General features: G+C 40.2%; 1 protein-coding gene across 2 annotated transcripts in view; it reads right to left on the minus strand.

Moving 5' to 3' along the window:
- DENND4C (DENN domain containing 4C) overlaps positions 1-12,734 on the minus strand; it is a 126,815-nt gene extending 114,081 nt beyond the window's left edge. For both annotated transcript variants that reach the window (XM_039244422.1, XM_039244421.1), the window contains exon 1: positions 12,395-12,734. The gene's annotated coding sequence lies outside the window, so the exon portion shown is untranslated. The remainder of the gene's footprint in view (positions 1-12,394) is intronic.
- Between the last annotated feature and the right edge of the window lie 646 nt (positions 12,735-13,380).

The raw sequence follows: 13,380 nt of genomic DNA on the forward strand, positions 1-13,380 counted from the left end.
ACTCAGCCATAAAAAGACGGAAATCTTGCACTTGTGACAATATGGATGGGCCTTAAGGGTATTATGCTAAGTGAAATAAGTCAGAGAGAGAAGGACAATCACTGTATGATTTCACTTATATGTGGAATTTACAAAACAAACCAAACCAGCAAAACAAAACTCATAGATACACAAAACAGATCAGTAGTTATCAGAAGGAAGGGAATTGGGGTTAGGGACAAGGGTGAAGAGGATCAATTCAATTGCATGGTAACAGATGCTTACTAGACTTATTATGGTGATCACTTTGTAATGTAGACAAAAATTGAATTATTATGCTACACACCTGAAACTAATTACTAATATTATATGTCAATTTTGCCTCAATTTAAAAAAAGTCACATATTGTATAATTCTATTTATATGAAATATCCAGAATAGGCAAAACCATAGAAAAAGCTAGCTGTCTACTGGTTGCCAGGGTCTGGGGGTGGAGGAGCATGGGGCGTGACTTCTTAAAGGGAAAGGAATTTCCTCTGGGGGTGATGAAAACTTCTGGAACTAGACAGTGGTAATAAGAGTTGTACAGCATTATGAATGTACTAAATGACACTGAATTGTACATTCTTAAATCATTAAAATGGTGACTTTTTTGCTATTTTTTAAAAAATTACAGTTGACACTATGTAACAACATAACAATGTTACATTAGTTTCAGGTACACAACATAACAATTCCACAAGTCTTTGCATTATGCTATGCTCACCTCAAGTATACCTACCATCTGTCACCATACAATGCTATTACAATACCCCTGGACTGTATTCCCTATGCTGTGTACCTTTCACCAACCCCCCACATGAAACTGGGTTTTCACCCATTTGGGGGTGACCCAAATGGGGTTGGGCCCATTTTGCCCATTCAATTTTGCCCATCCTCCACCCAGGTAAATGGTGAATTTTATGTTATGTGAATTTTGCCAAATTAAGTCTTTTTCTTTTAAGTGTTTGTTTATTTTTTAGAGAGTACAATGAAGTAGGGGCAGAGTGTCAGGGGACTCGTCTAGACTTTAGAAGTACAGGGGATTTTTATGGAGATGAAACTATTCAGTAGGACAGTATAATGGTGGATAAATGATACAATGTATTTGTCAAAATTCATAAAACTTTAAAGCACAGAAAATGAACTTTAATGACAAAAATATTTAAAACCATTAAGGAGGTCAGGGGATCCCCTTAAACAATGTGGTGTAAGTCAAGAGAATACAACTGTATTACAAATGTATACAACAACCTCACTGAAGGGGTCTGGAGGGAAAAGATGCTGACTAAAGTAACTTTAGAAATGAGTGGAGTCTGTAAAGCTAAAGGCAAAAGGAACAAAAGGAACAAATAGGCATTCTAGTTGATAAAACTGTTTCCCACAGTGGTATAACAACCTAATACTGCTATATATGTGTAATGGAATTGAACAATTATATAAATAAATGATAGTGGGAGCCAGGTTTCTCACAGTCCAAACAGGACTTTACAAATAAGTAAGGGAAGGAAACTATGATGATCCATGTAGTAATGGATTAAAATTGGAGATTCAGTATGAACTCCTGTTTACCTTAATATGTATATAACAGGTTAGTATATACCAGGATATTTCCTTGCTCAATCAGCTGAGAAGGCCTAGAACCAATGATACCCCAACTGCAATCAGTATACCTAGCACCCAAGATCTTGGTTTATAATACCATTCTCCAATCAAAAGAACCAATATGTCTTGAAGAAATGGCTGATTCTGGGACTAGGACAGAAAATAAACAAAATGAGCCTGGAGCACTTTTTAGTGCCAGAAAGTAAGTGCTCAAAAAAAAATCAAAAAACCCCACACTGATGAGTTTATGTCAAAGGAGCACAGGAGCCCATAAAATATTCCCAATAGCCAAGAATAGCTAGAACAACTGGAGCAAATAGTACTGTATTAAAACCAAAAGTATAAAATAAATATTCCTAGGTCCATATTGATATAAATTAATGATATGAATAAATTAAGAAATTAAGAAAAACAGAGATGCTCTGCTCTCAAGGAGTATTACTCCCTAATCCCTAAGTGTAAGGTTAACTTAGAGACTTCCTTCCAAACAGTACAAAATGGAAAGGGAAAAGAGGGGACTATCTTTACAGTAGAAAAAGAGAAACATGGTAGACACTACTTTGGCCAGGCAATCAAGATCAACATCAAAATCATAAATTATGTTGATAATAGGCATCCTTAATAGATGATGAAAATGGCACTTTACCTCTGTGATCAATCTTCATCACAAAAACTCATAAACCCAGTCTGATCCTAAGAAAAACATCAGAAAAATTCTCATAAAGGAACATCCTAAAAAATGCCTGATCAGTACACCTCTAAACTGTCATGGTCATCAAGAGCAAGTCTAAGAAACTGTTACACCCAAAAGTAGCTTAAGGAGACATGACAACTCAATGTAATGGTGTGGTGTCTAAATGACATCCTGGAACAAAAAAAAGGACATTAGGTAAAAACTAAAGAAATCCTGGGATGCCTGGGTGGTTCTGTCAGTTAAGCATCTGACTCTTAATTTTGGCTCAGGTCATGATCTCATGATACATGAGATCAAGCTCCATGTGGGGCTCTGAGCTGACACAAAGAGCCTGCTTGGGATTCTGTCTCTCCCTCTGTGCCCCTCCCCCACTCATGTTCATGCTCTCTCTCTCAAAAATAAACATTTAAAAAAATACTAAGGAAATCTGAATAAACTGTAGACTTTAGTTAATAACAACGTATTAACATAGTTTCACTAATTGTGATGAATGTACCATACTAATTAATAAGATGTTAATAACAGTAGAAACTGAATCCAGGGTACAGAGGAAGCTCTGTACTACCTTCTCAATTTTTCTGTAAATCTAAAACTCTTCTAAAAATAAAGTCTATTTTTTTAAATGTACAAGGATGCAAAAACATTTAACATGTGTGTAAAAAAAAAAAAAAAGCCTGCATGGCCATGTTAACAACAGGCTAAGGAAGACTTCAGAACAAGGATAAAGAGAAACAGAGGAGTTAATAACTCATAATAACAATAACAACAAAACCTCATAATAATAACAAAAGATTTGTCAAGTCTACAAGCCCAAAGGAATATACATCTAAAAAGGGAGCACCAAAGTATTTAGAGTACAAACTAACAAAATTATTTGCTTCTAATATTCTAAGTTTTTATTTAAATTTTAGTTAATATAATAGTGTAACAGTTTCAAGAACAGAATTTAGTGATTCATCATTTACATATCACACCCAGTCTTCTTCACAACAAGTGCCCTCCTTAATACCCATCACCCATTTAGCCCATCCCCCCACCCCCCACGTCCCCTCCAGCAATCCTTAGTTTACTCTCTATGGTTAGGAAGAGTCTCTTATGGTTTGCCTCCCTTTTATTTTTCCTTTCCCCTATGTTTACTTATTTTGTTTCTTAAATTCCTCATATGAGGGGTGTCTGGATGGCTCAGCCGGTTAAATGTCTAACTTTGGCTTAGGTCGTGATCTCAAGGTTTGTGAATCTGAGCCCCACATCAGGCTCTGTGTTGACAGCTCAGAGCCTAGAGCCTGCTTCAGATTCTGTGTTTCCCTCTCTCTCTCTCTGCCCCATCCTGCTTGCACTCTCTCTCAAAAATAACCATTAAAAAAAATTCCACATATTAGTGAAATCATATGATATTTGTCTTTCTCTAATTTATTTCACTTAGCATAATAACTCTAACTCCATCAATGTCATTGCAAATGGCAAGATTTCATTCTTTTTGATGGTGGAGTAATATTTCATTGTATGTATATATGTACACACACCACACATTCTTTATCCATTCATCAGGCAATGGACATTTGGTTTCTTTCCATAATTTGGCTTTTTGTAACACTGCTATAAACATCAGGGTGTATGTGCCCCTCTGAATCAATATTTTTGTATCCTTTGGACAGATACCTACTAGTGCAATTGCTGGGTCACAAGGCAGTTCTATTTTTAACTTTTTGAGGAACATCCATACTATTTTCCAGCGTGGCTGCACCAGTTTGCATTCCCACAAACAATATAAGAGGGTTCCCCTTTCTCCACATCCTCACCAATATCTGTTGTTTCCTGTGTTGTTAATTTTAACCATTCTGACAGGTGTGAGGTTGTATCTCAATGTAGTTCTGATTTTTATTTCCCTGATGATGAGTGATGCTGAGCATCTTTTCATGTGTAAACTGACAGAATTGAAAGGAGAAATAAACAGATCCGCAATTAAAGAGAGTCCAACACTCACTTAGTAATTCACAGAACAAGTATACAGAAAATCAGCAAGAATACATAATATCTGAAGAACACTATCAACTAGACATAAATGATATTTATAAAACAGTCCACCCAACAACAGCAAAATACCATTCTTTTCAAGTGCACACAGAACATTCACCCAGATAAATAAAATGCTGGCCCATAAAAGAAGCCTGGATAAATTTTAAAAAATATAAATCATACACAACATGTTCTCTGACCACAGTGGAATTAAATTTGGAATCAGTAATAGGAAGACATCTTATAAAATTCCATTAAGTGCTCAGAAATTAAAAGACACTCTTCCAAATAATCCATCAGTCAAAGAAAAAAAAATTACAAGAGATATTAGAAAATATTCTGAGCTGAATGAAAATAACAGATATTGTGGTGCCTGGATTGCTCAGTCCATTGAGCATCCAACACTTGATTTCAGTTCAGGTCATGGGATGGAGCCCTAAGTTGGGCTCTGTGCTGAGCATTGAGCCTGCTTGGGATTCTTTCTCTCTCTCTCTCTCAATCTCTCTCAATCTCTCTCCATTCCCCCACCCCTGCCTCTCTCCCCTACTCATGCTCTCTCTCTAAAATTAAAAAAAAAAAAGTAGAGGTACCTGGGTGACTCAGACAGTTAAGCATCCAACTTCAGCTCAAATTATGATCTCATAGTTTGTAGGTTCGAGCTGCACATCAGGCTAACAGCTAACAGCTGTGCTAACAGCTCAGCATCTGGAGCCTTTCTCTCTGCCCCTCCTCTGCTTGCTTTCTGACTTTCTCTCAAAAATAAACAAACAGTAAAAAAAATTTCAAAAAATTTTAATTTAAAACATTTAAAAATTTTCAAAAAAATTAATTCAAAGGAATAAGAGAAATTAACTTGTAAAATGAAGCTAAAGTAGTGATTAAAGGGAAATTTATAGCTTTTAGCACTTAGAAAAGAAGTTTTTATTTATTTATTTAAAGTTTAGTGATTTTTGAGAGACAGACACACACAAGCATGCAAGCAAAGGAGGGGCAGAGAGAGAAGGAAAGAGAGAACCCCAAGCAGGTTCCTCGCTGTCAGCACAGAGCCAGATGCAGGGCTTAAACTCACAAACCATGAGATCATGACCTGAGCCAAAACCAAGGGTCAGCCACTTAACCAACTGAGCCACCCAGGTGCCCCAGGAAAGAAGAAAGTTTTTAAATCAGTGACGTAAGTGTCCACCTTAAGAAGCTAAAAAAGAAAAACAAATTAACCAAAAGTAGACAAAAAGAAATAAAAAGAGCAGAAATCAATAAAACTGGAAATGGACAAGCAATAGCAATACAAAAATCAGTAACTCTAAATCAAGAAAAAAGCAAATTACTAATATGAAGAATGAAAGAAGGTGTATTGTTAGACGTTAAAAAGATAAGAAGGAAATATTATAAATACTTTCACACCAATATATTCGATAACTGATTTGAAATGGTCAAAATTTTTAAGACACAAATTGCCAAAATGGGCATAAGAAGACACAGAAACTCTAAACAGCCTTGTATCTAAGGATTGCCTGCAACCACCAGAAATACGAGGCAAGGAAAGAATCTTTCCTAGAGCCTTCAGGGGAGCAAGTGCCTGCCAACACCTTGAATTCAGACCTCCAGTTTCCAGAACTGACTTAGAATAAATTTCTGTTGTGTTAAACCACATGGTTTGTGGTAATTTGTTATGACAGTGCTGGGGAAAGTACTGCACATGCGAATAATATGTTAGAGATAATGGAATAAAAAATGTATTACATTTAATGACTGACTTATTGTTGCTTCTTACCATGGAGCTACTCGAAATTCTAAATTACATTATATTTCTAGTGAACATCAGTGATCTAACAGTGGCAATAAGACAAGAAGAAACAAAATGCACATACGGATTGGAAAGGAAGAAGCAAAAATGGCTTTCTTTGCAGACATGACTGTATATGAAGAAAATCCTGAGGAATCTACTTGAAAGCTACTAGAACTAAAAAGTGGATTTAGTAAGATAACAGAATACACAAGAGAATCAATCGTATCTTTTACAATATCAACAAAAAGTTGAGGAAAAGGAATCTTAAAATACAGTAGCACTGGCAATGGAAAGTATCAAAAAACATTAAATACTTCGGGATACGCTGAACAAAATATATACAAAACCTATAAAAGGAAAATTACTAAAAAAATTGCAGAAAAAACTAAAGAAACCTAAATAAATAGCGATATGCCATGTGAAAGTATCAGAAGTCTCAGTATTATTAAGATGTCAATTCTCCTCATCAGGCTTTTTGTAAACACTGACAAGCTTAGTCTATAGTTTATATGAAAATGCAAAAGATCTAAAATAACCAAAGCAATGTTGAAAAAAAAGACAATGTTGAAGGACATATGCTACCTGACTGTAAGGCTTGCTATAAAGAAATAAGGATAATATATTATTAGTATAAGAATATAAATCAAGTGGGACGCCTGGGTGGCTCTGTCGGTTGAGCGTCCGGCTTCAGCTCAGGTCATGATCTTGTGGTTCGTGGGTTCGAGCCCCACGTCAGGCTCTGTGCTGACAGCTCAGAGCCTAGAGCCTGCTTCAGGTTCTGTTTCTCCCTCCCTCTCTGCCCCTCCCTTGCTCCTGCTCTGTCTCTCTGTCTCAAAATATAAAAAATGAAATAAAATAAAAAAAATATAGATCAAGAGGGGCACCTGGGTAAGCTCAGTCAATTGAGCGACTGACTCTTTTTTTAAAATTTTTTTTTTTTTATGTTTTATTTATTTCTAGGAGAGAGAGAGAGAGACAGCGTGAGCAGGGGAGGGTCAGAGAGAGAGGGAGTCACAGACTGAAACAGGCTCCAGGCTCTGAGCTGGCAGTCAGCACAGAGCCCGACGCGGGGCTCGAACCCACGAACCGCGAGATCATGACCCAAGAGAAAGTCGGACGCATAACCGACTAAGCCACCCAGGCGCCCCTATTGAGCGACTGACTCTTGATTATAGCTCAGGTCATGATCTCCAGGTTCCTGTGATCAAGCCTTGCACTGGACTCTGTGCTGCCAGTGCAGAGCCTCCTTAGGATTCTCTCTCCGTGTCTGCCCCTCCCCTGCTGGCATGTACATGCTGTCTCTCGCAAAATAAATAAACATTAAAATATATATATATATATATATATATATATATAAGCCAAGAGAACAGAAAAGGAGACTAGAAATAGACCCACACTTACAAAAAATAAAAAGGAGTCAGATCATATATAACCTCCAAACTAGTAAGGGGAACAAATATGAAGGAAGGAAAGAAAAGAAACTCTACAGAGTAAAATAACTGGATGGTATGATAGTAACTTTTCTCCCTAAACAGCGTGATCAGGAAAGCTGGTTCAGAAAAACATGTAAATGGAATACAAGGGCTCTAAGAGAAAGAACCTAACAGTTGGCTGGCGTGGCAGGGCCACACTGGACAAGGAGAAGATATGCCTGGAGACAAGGCTTCCAAGCCACAGGGAGATGTAGATGTCACATAATAGTTCTCAATTTATTCACTGTCTTCCATCCCTACCATCTGCTGTTCTCAGTTCTCACCTGGATGCCCTCAAGATCTGACTAACGAACCTGCAGCCTCACTCAAGCTGCTTTCCCAAATCCATCCTTCACACAATTCAGCCAAACATATTTAACAGCCTAAAATCATTAGTTTCCTGTTCCCCACAAGGTATAGTCTCCATTTCTTATTTGACTTTTATGACCCTTCATGACAGCCCCTGCTCTCCCCTGCAGCTTACGCCCCACTTCCCTCCAAAACTACCTGTGCTCTCACACTACATTACTTGTATTTTAATAAAATCCACCATGTTTTCATTACTCTGTACCTTTTCATATCATTCTTTGAGTTTTAAATCAAATGTCTCCTTCTATGTAAATTTACCATCTTCAACACAGTTTAGGGCCTTCAGTTTAGGGACTTCCCTCTTCTCCTATAGAGAAGTTTGCTCTATTCTGGATATGGTATGTTGTAGCTATGGTATATATTTATAAGACTGTTTATCTTACTGGCCTTTATTATTTAAAAAAATTTTTTTAATGTTTATTTTTGAGAGAGAAAGAAAGGCAGACTGTGAGCAGGGGAGGGGCAGAGAGAGAGACAGAGAGAGAGAGAGAGAGAGAGAGAGAGAGAATCCAAAGCAGGCTCCAGGCTCTGAGCTGTCAACAGAGAGTCCAACACAGGACTAAAACACAAAGGCGAGGTCATGACCTACGCTGAAGTCTGATGCTTAACCGACTGAGCCACCCAGGTGCTCCTCAGCCTTCAATATTTAGACTATTATTCATCTTTATCCCTAGCAGATAGCACAGTACATATTTAATAGATTCTTTTTTCCATAATTAAAAAGAGACTCATAACATGTATGCTTTTAGGATCTAAGCATCCCTAAATTAAGATAGATATGAACTTCATGTACACAATAAAAAACTAGATTCAAGGAATCACTTAAAATATTTCAAAGACTTAAAATCCTACAAAATTACTCTTCTATAAGTCAAAAGATTATAAATCTAGATTTGTAAATATTAGGTTTGGTTGAAATAAGATACACTGAAAAACATTTATGTCCTACAATACTCTTTATTTTTATTTATTTTTCACAATATTACTTTAAAAATGAAGAATTCCTATAAGAAGGGCACCTGGGTGGCTCAGTCACATAAGCATCCAACTCTTCATTTCGGCTCAGGTCATGTTGTTGTGGTTCACAGATCCAAGCCTCATGTCAGGGCTCTACACTGACAGCATGGAGCTGCTTAGGATTCTCTCTCCCCCTCTGCCCCTCCCCCACTTGCATGCTTGCACACTCTCTCAAAATAAATTACTAAACTTAAAAAAAAAAAATTCCTATAAGAATATTACTTACTATGTTTTAAAAGTAAAACTGGTAGACATAGAAACTTGTAGTAAGTCAGTAATAGGGAGAATTGTGAATTTATATTTTGAAACCTACTCAATGAATTCAAGTCATACATACACATCTACAGCTTTTCATCTTCCTTTAATTCTGTTTTCAATTAAATACTATATTATAGGAGCCCTAATGATCCACTACTAATGAAACAGTTCAAAGAATGCTTACTTCATCAAAAGTTTTAAAAAGTAATTTGGTTTGGACCATATTAGCAAAATGATTTCATTATCACATCATTTTAAGAGCAATAAAGTGGAATTACTAAAATGTTAAAAGACAGAGAAATAGTTAAATCCACTGTGAAACAGTAACTTTCGACTATTACAAAACCATAAGATAACAGTAATATGCAGCACCCGAGAAAAACGTGCAATGTTTAAAAAGACAATTATATGAATATTACCCACAGACTCATTCACAAGTATAGACAGGATTAGTATATTTTACTGATTAATGTATTATACAAGTAGAATAAGAATACAGAAAAATATAAGATACGTGAGAATCAATATTTTTTCCTTTAGAATTTCCTTTAATCGCGTTATATTCCTTTCCAATAAAAAGTTTTCAAGCAGCACATTAAGCTCTATTACACTTATTTATACATATTATGTGCTGCCCTAAGTAGAAAAAGTTTTAAGTTTATAAACTACCTAATTTCTCGCCCAAAAAATACTGTTTTAAATTTCAAATAATAAAATATCTGATTTTGGAATTTCCTACAATCTCATGCTAAACCTACACTTTTACACCAGCTATCCTATGTAAAATTTTCCCCAATTGTTAACCCTTACAAAGGAATCTCCCATCCCAACCAGGCATCCCATTTACTTAGAAGTCTGTCAAATGGACAATCTGCAAGGGCAGAGAAAACTCATGGCACCAGCTGAGAGAAGATAACATTTTTATTCATGTATTAGGAAAGCTTAGTGGCTCTCACTAACCAAATTTCAGCAAGCATACTATATTGGAAATTGACATTCTAACAGAAATTCCCTTCTGCAAATCAGAAAGACCAACTAGAGACAACCTGCCTCTGACTCAGCAGCTTTCTTTTTCTTTACCACCTGTACATTAGCTACAAGGCTAAGACTGAAACCTAACTTTCAAACGGAGCAGCAAGCAAAGCCAATGCAAAATCAGTAACTGTCCTGGCGGGAAACTCCAGAAAAATATGAGATGTTCTGGTCACAACTGAAAGATACCTTTGCTCTTTATGTATCTTTATCATGCAAATATCCCTTGGGTATAGCTACAAATTAGCTTTTATTGAAGATACTTAACATGTTTCTTTATAGAGAGCACCTCAACCAAATAACCTAAGTCTAGCACTGTGAATTTTTACAGCCTACACATCAGTGCAGTTCCTTGTAATTTAAAACACTTGTGTTTTAAGAACACTCTCCACACACCAGCTCTACTGCCAATTTCTTCAGCTTGAAAACTCAAGTTTATACTACAAAATACTATGTTTACTCTCAACAACAGAATGCTCTCATTTACAAATTATGCAAGAGTAAATTACTCCAAGATACAACTTCAACATTTCTAACATCATCGCTTTTCTATTATCCAGATTAACAAGTCTAAAACAGTAATTACACCAAGTGAGGTACCATGGCCAAAGTCAATTGGCATATTAACAGTTCACTAAAATCTGTAATACAAAAAAATCAACTATCTTGCAAAATGGCCACAGGAGATATCAATGCAGGGCAAAGTGTGGAAGGAGTTTGCCATTACTAGAAAAACGAGTCAAAGCAAGCCTATATGAGGCAGATAGATCATGAATACATGATCGAAATTTACTTCTGAGTCCCCAGTCTCACACCAAAACAGTTTACCAACTTTTTAACAGTAATACAAATAGCAGGGCAGAAAATAAAATATCAGGGCTTTTTTTTTTTTTTTAATCAAGAACCGTGGGACATTCTTTAACGCTCAGAGATAAAGTTTTCCTTTTGATAGTGATTTTGCTCTTATGTGTACACAGATCATCATAAATAATGCTCTTCATTTCAGGTAGCTTAATACACACGATAGCCTCAAAGCAAATACTTATTGAAAACTTGGCGTCTTAGCACTAAAATTCTTCTCCATCTTATACTATACCCTTCACCTTCCAAACCGGACGGGAAGATCTATCTCTACGTAAACTGGAGTCTAGGGAAAACGACTTAACACGAGTTTGCACACAATTAAACAATCTCAGTAAATCAAATTCCCAGATTACAACGTTTAGCAATCTCTCTTAGGCCAAAAAAAAAAAAAAAAAAAAAAATACACACACACACAGCCAAGAGTTCATTACTGGAGATGAGACTTAACCCTCACATTTGCACAAATGACTTCGGTAACTGCTCTAAATTTTCCCGTGTGGGGAAAAAAAAAAAAAACCCATACATAATGGGATGGGGCGGGGGGTACTACTTAAAAACTGGGTCATTCCTTATTTGTTAAGATGAGACGGTCTTTGGGAGGGAAAAGGTTCATGAAGCGTCTAAAGAGTAAAGACAGTACAGCATCCTCAGTGTAGAAAAGTTACAGCTCTTTACACAAGTCAGCACTAGGGGCTCATTAGTTGGTTTTATTTGTGTTTAGTCACTCGGAGTTTAATGGAACCAGCCTTCCGAACAGCCGAGGTTCAGCCACGGTAAATGTGGAGGAGGAAATGCCTTCATTCACCTGCGACACCTGCCCGCGCCCCGAGGTCTCCCCTCGCGCCCTCTCTCCACCCTTCTCCAGACCCCTGCCCTAGCTCCCCGCCCCGTGCCCCAATCCCCGCCCCCTCCCAGACGGCCTTCGCCCCGGAGGTCCCCGTGGCCCAGACCCCTCGCGTCCTGCGAGTGCTTCTCTGGAGCCTGGACGGGCGGCGCGGGGAGGCCAGTCCCCGCGCGGCCTCTCCCCCATCATCACACCCCGCAGGCTCTGGGGACTCCCCGCCCCCGGAAACCGCGGAGAAACTAGGCCGGGAATGCCAGCCCCAGCCACTTTCCGCCTCCTTGGCTACCCCCGCAGGCGGGCCATCGGAACTCAACCCTCGGAGCTGCTATCCGTCCGGCGCCCTCTCACCCCGGAGCGCGAGGCCGAGCGCAGGCGCCGCGCAGGGCTGGTCCGCGAAAGGCCCTCCGCCGCACACTCACCTGCCGCCTGCTCCACCTTCAGTGCCACCCAAACACAGCCCCTTCCTGGGGCATGAAAGCGCCGGCTACGCGGCCTGCGCGCCCTCGGCACAGCCGGGCGGGGGGACTCGCTCCCGCGGCCGCCGCCGCCACGGCCCGATCTGCGCCTGCGCCGCCTGACGGGCTCGGTCTCGAGGGGCGCCGCATGCAGCGATAACGGCCGGGAGCGCGAGCCCGCGCGGGCGCTTGGGCTGTCTGGAGGCCGGCCGTGCGGGCGGCGGGTCGCCTAGGAGCTGCCGGCTGCAGTGCCGCCCCGACAGCTGACGGCCATGTTTCTGTTCCCTTTTCTTTTTTTCTCCCCCTCCTTCCGCCCTTTTCCACAGAACAGCACTTTGCTTTTCCCCCTCCCTCTCCCTTTCCTACTGCGGGGGTGGGTGGAAAAGGGCGTGGGGGGAGGGGTGGAGAAGGGAGGCCGCGGGGGCGGGGCGGCGCTAGTGTCCCGCCCCCGGGGAGGGCTGAGGCCGCGCGGTCACGGCTCCCCTCCCCCCACCTCCCGCCGCGACCCCCGCGGGTCGCGAGGTCCCGGGCTAGCCCCGCTGGACGCCCTCCTCCGCGTGCGCTGCGCGGATTCCGCAGCTGAAAAGGAGCTGCGAGTCAAGGAAGGGCCCAGGGCGCTGCTCTGCTACGCTCCTTGCAGGGCTCGGAGTCTCTCTGTGGTGTAGCTTCATCGCCCTGGCCTGGGGCAGGTGGCGGCTGCTCCTCTAGGGTTTCTCAAAAACGGGGAAAGTGACGCCGAGTCCCTCAGTCCTGGAAGAAGAATGCTGAACGGGACACACGTCTCTGGATGAGAAGTTTTCCTTCTCGGGGTGAGAATTGAAATGTTCACGCAGGACCAGGGGCGCCTCTGAGACCAGATAGAGACCCGCCGACTGGCGCTTCCCGAAGTCCTTTTCCGGCTGCAGCGCCCCGGGAGAGACCTTGGCCTCACTCCGTGTCGCTGCGTCGGC

The sequence above is a fragment of the Hyaena hyaena genome, unplaced genomic scaffold, assembly GCF_003009895.1.
Source record: "Hyaena hyaena isolate Hyena2069 unplaced genomic scaffold, ASM300989v1 scaffold_240, whole genome shotgun sequence".
Classification (NCBI taxonomy): Eukaryota; Metazoa; Chordata; class Mammalia; order Carnivora; family Hyaenidae; genus Hyaena; species Hyaena hyaena.